This window comes from Microtus ochrogaster, unplaced genomic scaffold, assembly GCF_000317375.1.
Source record: "Microtus ochrogaster isolate Prairie Vole_2 unplaced genomic scaffold, MicOch1.0 UNK50, whole genome shotgun sequence".
NCBI classification, from domain to species: Eukaryota; Metazoa; Chordata; class Mammalia; order Rodentia; family Cricetidae; genus Microtus; species Microtus ochrogaster.
In genome coordinates, this window is record NW_004949148.1 from 137,909 (window position 1) to 146,053 (window position 8,145).

The 8,145-nt window shown below is 40.8% G+C and overlaps 1 long non-coding RNA gene across 1 annotated transcript in view; it reads left to right on the forward strand.

Annotated features, from left to right (window-relative positions):
* The window catches only part of LOC113455495, a 20,136-nt gene extending 12,349 nt beyond the window's left edge, over window positions 1-7,787 (forward strand). Inside the window, exon 3 of the long non-coding RNA XR_003376596.1 lies at window positions 5,370-7,787. This is a non-coding gene — a long non-coding RNA (uncharacterized LOC113455495). The remainder of the gene's footprint in view (window positions 1-5,369) is intronic.
* The last annotated feature ends 358 nt before the right edge of the window (window positions 7,788-8,145 follow it).

Sequence of the window (8,145 nt, forward strand, 5' to 3'; positions counted from 1 at the left end):
CCAGAAGAGGGCACCAGACCTCAATACAGATGGTTGTAGACCAACATGTGGTTGCTGGGAATTGAACTCAGGACCTTTAGAAGAGCAGGCAATGCCCTTAACCACTGAGCCATCTCTCCAGCCCCTACTGTCAGTTCTTAATAGTCTTTCTAGAAAATTGAATTTGTGTTAGATAAGTTGTGATGTTCAGAGATTCTTTAAGAATTGTGAATCAATTTAGAACAAATAATGTGCAGAAAAAAATTGCTCATGAAATGTGATTCATTGGCTATTTGTAATTTCATATATTTATATCTCCAGTTGTTCATAGGAAACAGAACTAAAGACACTTTATAAAACCCTTTGTGTGCCTGAATTTGTGGTGCTGGTAACCTCTGCACTTTTTATCCATGACTAGTTCGTAACTTGAAGAAATGTTTAATTCTAAAACCATTGGAGTTAAGAAATATTAAAAATATTACATACTCCAGGGCTGGGTGTGGTGGCTCTGCCTTTAGTCCTAGCAGCCAGTCATTCACAGGCGGGTGGGTGTGTGTCTTTGAGTTCAAGGTCAGCCTGGGCTACAGAAGTGAGATTCAAGGGGAAAAATTTGTATTTTAATGAATAGTTAGCATGCTTGTAAGACTTCAAATTGTAAAAAGCTGTAATAGGTGGTGGGGTAACCTATCTGAACCCTTCAGGTGCAAAGTAACTAGGTTTTAGGTTAAAAGTGTGTGTGTGTGTGTGTGTGTGTGTGTGTGTGTGTGTGTAGTTGGATTTTCTTTATCTTTACTCTTTGGGAGCTCACCGCCCAGCTCCCATATGTAATGTATCTTCAACTAATATTCCATATGTGTGTATGTATGTAGTGTGTGATATGTGGATAGAGGCAATATGAGAATATATAAAGAAGTTGTTGTAATTTTGATTAGGTGTTTAACAATCTTTTGACTTTGTAATTCTCAAAATGAGAACACATTACCAGCAATGGTGCGATTTTTGTAATTTGGAAGAAGATCTACTTCCAAGAAGAAATATAAAAAGATTTCCATCTAGGGAAAATGTCTTAATATGGAAGTATTGGAAGCCTGTGGAGTATATCATTGACACAGAAGACAAGAGAAAATCCTACTCGGGATGAGTCATTGTCATTAATGTTTATTTATATACATATGGATACTATGTAGCACATGTGGGTGAATATAGTAAATGAAATGACGAGTATCTTTTGTAATGATTTACTTTCTAAAAATGAGAACTTGATAATTTATATGTAGTTTTGTCAGGCTGCTTAGGAGTCAGGACTATTTTTGTTATTTGGTTTATTGACCTTTTTTTCCTTTCTTTTTATTTTGTTTTAAAACTTCTTTATGGAATCTTTGGGAGTTTCACATCATGCACCCCAATTATGTTCACCTCCCGGGTTCCCCATATTTCACCCTCATCCCTGTTGCATTCCCCCCCCCACGAAAGAAAATAAAACAAAGTCATCAAGTGTGCCATTGGGATGGATGAAGAGGTGATGGAGAGGCAGGAGAGAGGACACAGAGAGATTTTGCTATTTCAGGTGTGGTTATTTTTTTTGTTTTTTAGGCAAGGTCACAGTTTAGCACAGCTTTTTTTGCCTGGTCACACTTGTAACTTAGGCTGGCCTCAAACTTGTGCTAATTCTCCTGCCTCGGCCTGTAGAACATGAAGATTACTGAGTTGAATCACCACACTGCAGTTGGTCTTAATTAATCAAAACCCAGAGATAGATATAGGGGTTAAAGCTGAAGGTCAGTCAAGCAGAGCAGTAAACCATTAGAGAGACCTTTTACCTCTACCAATGCTTAGAACTAAGAGGGCGATCCTCAGACTGCCTAGACTGCACTGTGTCTCCACCAAACCTCAGATTCCCATAAGCTCTTGTCTCCTCCTCCTTAGATTCCTCTCTCCACCCAGCCTTATCACTCCTGTCTCCACCTCCCTAGGGCAGGGATTAAAGTGCTGGGAGCACCTTTGTGTGAATTCTGTTTCCCTTTTCAGGTAGTTTAGTCCTTTCCCACAGCTCTGGGTGGCCTTGAGTTCTGGGATTTTTAGGTGTGAGCCACCACGCCCCGGCCTCTAGTGACTTAGCTCTCCTCTGTGGTCTTCAGGCAAGCTTCATTTATTAAAACACAAACAAAATATCACTACACTACATTTAGCTCAAGGAGTGGAAATTTCTTTGCACACCATAATGTACAAACATCTAATTTTAATACAAATTTATTGTTGTGTGAAAGAATTTGGACTTTATTGAAAGGGACTAAAGGAAACAATTCAAAATGTGGTTTTAACAGGCTTTGAGAGAGTATTTATTTTCTGATCCTCTGACTTGGCCTATGTGATAGATCCGAATGAGAAGATAGCTTTAATACTTTCTTCTAGAAGACAAATGATAGAGCATACACACCCAAAGAAGATACAGAAAGCAGTTGAAGTCTATTTAATGGCAAGGCAGAGTGCTGTGTTCAAAGGGCAAATGAAAGCATCCATGTAAAAAGCTTAGGTCTCACTTCAAAGGGAATAAGAGATGATGCTTTATTTTGGAACCAGAGTGACCGACACCCAGGAACACAAATACCATGTTCCACAGTCAAAGCACTTACATGATATTTAAAGGCTATAAATCAAATATTTACCAAGTGTTTTGGTAGCGGTCATGGGTGTATCAGTTATAGCCAAGGGAAGAGCTCTGATGTAGGTTGCAAAACAGATAACTTTTGGATTGATGAAAGCCATTGGATACATTTAAGAATACATTTTAAGGTTTTGATAGTCACTGGGGTGTAGTTAGTTCAGGCACCAGCAGGCAGTGAATGACTTTCAGAGAGACGGAAAATAGCCCAAGATAGTTTGGCTTGGTCTGCAATACCTCTTAACTAGGTACTTAATTTAACTAGCATTAAAGTTCAGCCTATTGGCCTTGTAGACTCTTTAACACAGGGACATCTCTGTTCTTCCTTCTCGGGGCTTTAGTGAATAAAAGCCTAAGAAGACACCTACACAGGAATCCTGCCATGTGGTGCATATAGTGAGAACTCCCTGGGCACTCCCCTTAAGGTTTTGGCCAAAAGGCTGCTAACAATTCAACACACAAACTCTATGGCCTAGGTCTTTTTTTTTTATTATTATTAAGAAAATGGGAGGCCGGGGGATGGTGGCGTATGCCTTTAATCCCAGCACTCAGGAGGCAGAGGCAGGCTGATCTCTGTGAGTTCGAGACCAGCCTGGTCTACAGAGCGAGTTCCAGGACAGGCTCCAAAGCCACAGAGAAACCCTGTCTCGAAAAACCAAAAAGAAAAAATGGGAAATTACTTTGGAGATGCAAAGATGAACCAAAAAAAGGACATGGTTTGTTACCTGGAGAGGTACTCCTGCTCTTGAGGTCCCACAATTTTCTGTCTTCCTTTTTTAAATTTAATATAAAATTTTCTTAGATAGTTTTTGATAAGTTGGGAAAACACTAGGGATGTGATGCCCAGTGAGTGAGAGCGGAGCTGTGAGATGGTTGCTTTATTGTGTTGTTTCGCTGTTTCATCCATAGGCTGGAAAGGAGACCAGTGGTTCAGGTAGAAATTCTGCATCAGGGAGACTACAGTAATATACCATACATGGAGGAAACAAAATTATTAGTTTTATGTTTGTTTGTTTGTTTTAAATAACCTTTTCTCTCTGTTGCTTTGGTGCTTGGCCTAGAGATAGCTCTTGTAGACCAGACTGGCTTCGAAGGCACAGAGATTCCCCTGGCCTCTGCCTCCCGAGGGCTGGGATTAAAGGTATGCCCTGCTACTGTCTGGTTTATTAATTAATTTTTGAGATATGGTCCCTCAATATAGTCCTGCCTGTAATTTTGTAGGCCAAAATTAGTTCACACAGGCCTGGAACTCAGCGATTTGCCTGCCTCCGCTCCCCAGTTGCTGGTATTAAAGGCTTTTGCCAGGAGAAGCGACTCAATTACTTTAAAAAAAAAATACTTGATAAGCATAATGATATCCAGCCTCTGTTTCATTTTAGGTGGAAAACAGACAAAACTTAATGAGATTTCTTTGATTTCTTTTTTAATGACCTATTAGCGATGTTTTCAGGAACTTGATTGAACTGATTCATGCCCCTTCCCTTTTTTTTGTTCCAAAGCGCAGGAGGAGGACAGCTTGCTGGTATTGCTGAAACACTAAGGAGCACTACTGCCATCATATGGATGTAGTTTTATATCAAATAGCACAGTTACTGCATTATCGTGAGGACTGCTGGTTTATATAAATTCATTCTGCATAGAAGCCCAGCCGGCCACAACTTTAAACTGGTCCACCCTTTTTCGTCTGTGTTAGTCCAGTAGTTTTGGGCAAAAGCTTGATGTTGACCTGAAAACAGATTTATCCATGATGAAAAAGGCCCTAGCAGCCCTCAACTTTCCAGAAGTTATGGGGCGGGACTTTGGTGGCGGAAGCCTTGAGCCTAGCGGGCCTTACTTAACCTCTGTATTATTCCTTTATTTTACCTTTTCCTTATGCAGCGTTACTGCATAAAAAACCGATTTAGTGAAAGTGTTACCTGCCAACTCCCCAACTCCATGGATTTGTTTTGGCAGCTTTCACTTAGTCCAGGCTGCCCAGGAACTTAATGTAGCCAAGGTCTTTTAATCCTGCTCATTCTGCTTCCACCTCCCAGTTTCCAGGAACTTAGCACCTAGTGCCTGTTTGGAGGTGCTATTTTAAAGCAGTATAGGTGCTTGCTCAGGTATATGGACACAGCAAAAGTCTATCTCATTGCCTTGAAAAACGAGAGCAATTGGAGAAGGGCTAGAGGCCAAGTTGGCTTCAGGATCTGAGTTCATTCATTTCCTCGGCCCAAAAATTAAAAATTTGGTTTAGGGCCAATAAATAGAAGATTACAAGGAAAGAAGCAGTGCTAATATTAACATCAGACTAACACACTTGAAGTTTTCCTTTCAAGGATATTTGCAATGATAAAGTAGAGTAGCATCAACTAGATAAGTGAAGTCAAATTCATATCTTTAGTATCTGTGATCAAACCATTTCGTCATAGTTGATCCTGGTACTTTTTTTATGAGATCTAACTAAAATAATTATTGGTAGTGTTGTACATGTTTTTAATAATGCTAATGATTTTTAGTTCATTTTTCTACTTTTGAGAAATGAAGACTTTGCTGTTATTTGTGGTGTTAGGAATCCTTTCGCTAGTTTCCCACTGATCAGTAAGTTAAATGTAGATTTTTTAAATGGAAATTACTTGTACAGGATAATAAGTTTCCTGTGACATTTTCGTTTACGTTTAGCTTGCTTCGATTTTATGCATCCGCAGTACCCTAACTTTTCATCTCTTATCCTTTTCCTGTTCCCTAGTAAACGCCCATCTACTTTTATGGCCCAAGGAAGATATCGAGAATGCCTTCTAGGAAGAAAATAGGTACTTTCTGATAAGCTTCTTATTTTTAAAAAAATTAATTCTCTGATTTTTTTTTCTTTTGTTGTTTGAGACAGGAGTACCTCATCTCCTGTCTCTACCTTGTCCTGGGGTTACAGGGATGTGCCACCATTCTTGCTTTGCTATGCTGGGGATGGTGTCCAGGGTCTCCCTCCTTACTGAACAACATATTTCCCTCCCCTACCCCTGTGGACTCCCCCTCCACGCATTATTTTCCCTGCACATCTCTGCGTCCCTCCTTTAGCTCCTGCCTGTAAATCCCCAGCTGCCTCTGCTGAATTCAGGATTGAGCCTGATTTATTTCTTCCCCCATTGAAAAATTCCTGTAGCAATAATCTTGGTTGTTTTAACGATGATCAAAGTAATTTTGTCATTAATATTAGTAAGTCAAGTCAGGATGCTTACAGATGGCCTATTTCTGCCACTGATTTTTTTGAATTTCTTTATTTCCTTTAGGTGAGGCTTACGAAGATTTGCTCATAAAGCAACAAGCTGATAATCTGGGTTGCCAAAGACAAAGCAAAGAATGGTAGTATATAATCCCAAGTTATCAAGACTATTGCTGAGAATGTAGTGAGGTAGTTCTCGATTTGGTTTCAAACAGAAATTAAGAATTTACTGCTGTGATCTTATCCAAACAAATCAAATGTAAAGCAACCTCCATGTTTCTTGATGCCTTTGCCTCTGATTATTATTATTATTATTTTTTTTTTTTGAGATGGACTAGGCAGGGGAGGAGTACGCATATGTACAAATTACCCAGAGTGCTTCTGCAAACTTGCTAGTTTCTTTAAGAAAGAAAAGGTGCCTAGTCTGGTGGCACAGCTAATGGCAGCGTGATTTAATTCCAGCCCTTGAGTGGCTGGATCTGGCAGATTTTGGCGAGTTCTAGGCTGCCAGTCTACGCAGTGAGTCGCAGTGGCCAATTTACTGGGCAGGTACTGCGGTGGAAATTTACCTTGAGAAAAGGCAAAAGTCCGAACTCAGTGGTTTTAGTCCTTAATTTGGCCTAGAAGGAAAACAAAAGTAAAACGGCCGCTTTAGGTGCTCCACTGATTTTGAACAGGACGGAGGACGGTCTAATTTCTTGGCCCTTTTTTTGGTCTCAGAGTGGCGGTTTTGTTTTTTCAGACTACAAAGGGCGGGAGAGGAGACAGTTAAGATGGCGGTGCTGGCGCTCTCTGGAGCACTACTGCCATCGTGCGGTCAGAGTTTCAGAGACTCAATGAACAGTTTCGTGACTGTATTCAATGCCAAGGGCGCTCTAGGCATACTTCTTTAGGCCTGGGCATATTCTGTGTTAGCCATAGTTCGCTAGGCACAGGCGTATTTCTAAGGCCCTAAGTATGATCCGAACCCAAGAACTATTTGTGTAGAACCTGGAATGCGAGAGGCCTGTGTACCAGGGACTTGGAAGCTTCCAGGACTTACAGACACAGGAAGTCCTGGGGGGGACTTATGTTTTGAATACAAACAAACACTTGGCATTTGTTAATTGTGTCTGACAGATTTACAGGCTTCAGAGTTGTCTTTTCTCTGCCTTCATCCACCAAGTTTAGACTTTCAAGCACAAGTTAACTTCAAGGGAAGTAAAACATGTCTGAATGGATAAGGTTCAGTGGAGAATTATCAGTTACAAAATACTAACCAACCATGTTCCTAGGCCTTTGTCTCTAGATTCTGATTCTGACTATTATTAGAATCACTTGGGCTTGGAGGGCGGGAGTAAAGCAGTCAAGGGTGGCCCTTGTGACTGTCTGTGGAGCACTATTGCCATTGTGCAGGAATAATTACAGTACATATGGCACCATTACAGCTTCATTCCCGTGAGTCTAGCAGTGGGGAAAGAATTCCTGGAAGGATACACCTGGCTTAAGTGCCTTTCCCCTGAGGCAAGAGGAGAAACTTGGACAGCAGTACAATCGTAGTATTAAAAATGAAGTAAGTGTAAGGAGCCAACAGAGGACCTGCAGGTGCTTAGACTAGCAGACAGGAAGTTGCGGGTTGGCATTTTGGTCCTTTTATCTGGGGCATGAACTTTCAACTCTTGGTGGGGACTCCTGTCTCCTACTCCTTGTAGTATGACTCAGCAGGATTTTAAGTAGTGTCCTCTTACTAACAGGCTACATCTCACATACGTGACCAAGAGATACATTCCATGTTTGTGGGGTAGGAAGCTAACTATAGTTAAGTTGGCCATATTACCAGAAGAGATTTTCAGTGTTGTGGCAGACCTCATTGTCCTAATGACCGTTCTGCAGAAGCGGAATGCCTGACCCTAGGCCTTTAATCCCAGCACTCGGGAGGCAGAGGCAGGCGGATCTCTGTGAGTTCGAGACCAGCCTGGTCTACAGAGCTAGTTCCAGGACAGGCTCCAAAACCACAGAGAAACCCTGTCTCGAAAAACCAAACAAAATAAAAAATAAAAAAAAAAAAGGTCATATGGAATTTTGATAGACCAACAAATCTAAAATTATCTTAAAATAACCAATATGCAGCATCTAGATCTCATAACTTAGTGTCAAAATGGCATTAATCTAACAAGCACGTTACGTACATTAATCTAACAAGTATATTTGTGGCATATAGACAGGTTGGTGAACTCTATTGCGAACCCAGAAATCCACCGAGGCAGAATCTCAGCATCAAGCTTAAGCGACCCTGGAACACATTATGTAGGCCAAGGGAAAGTGT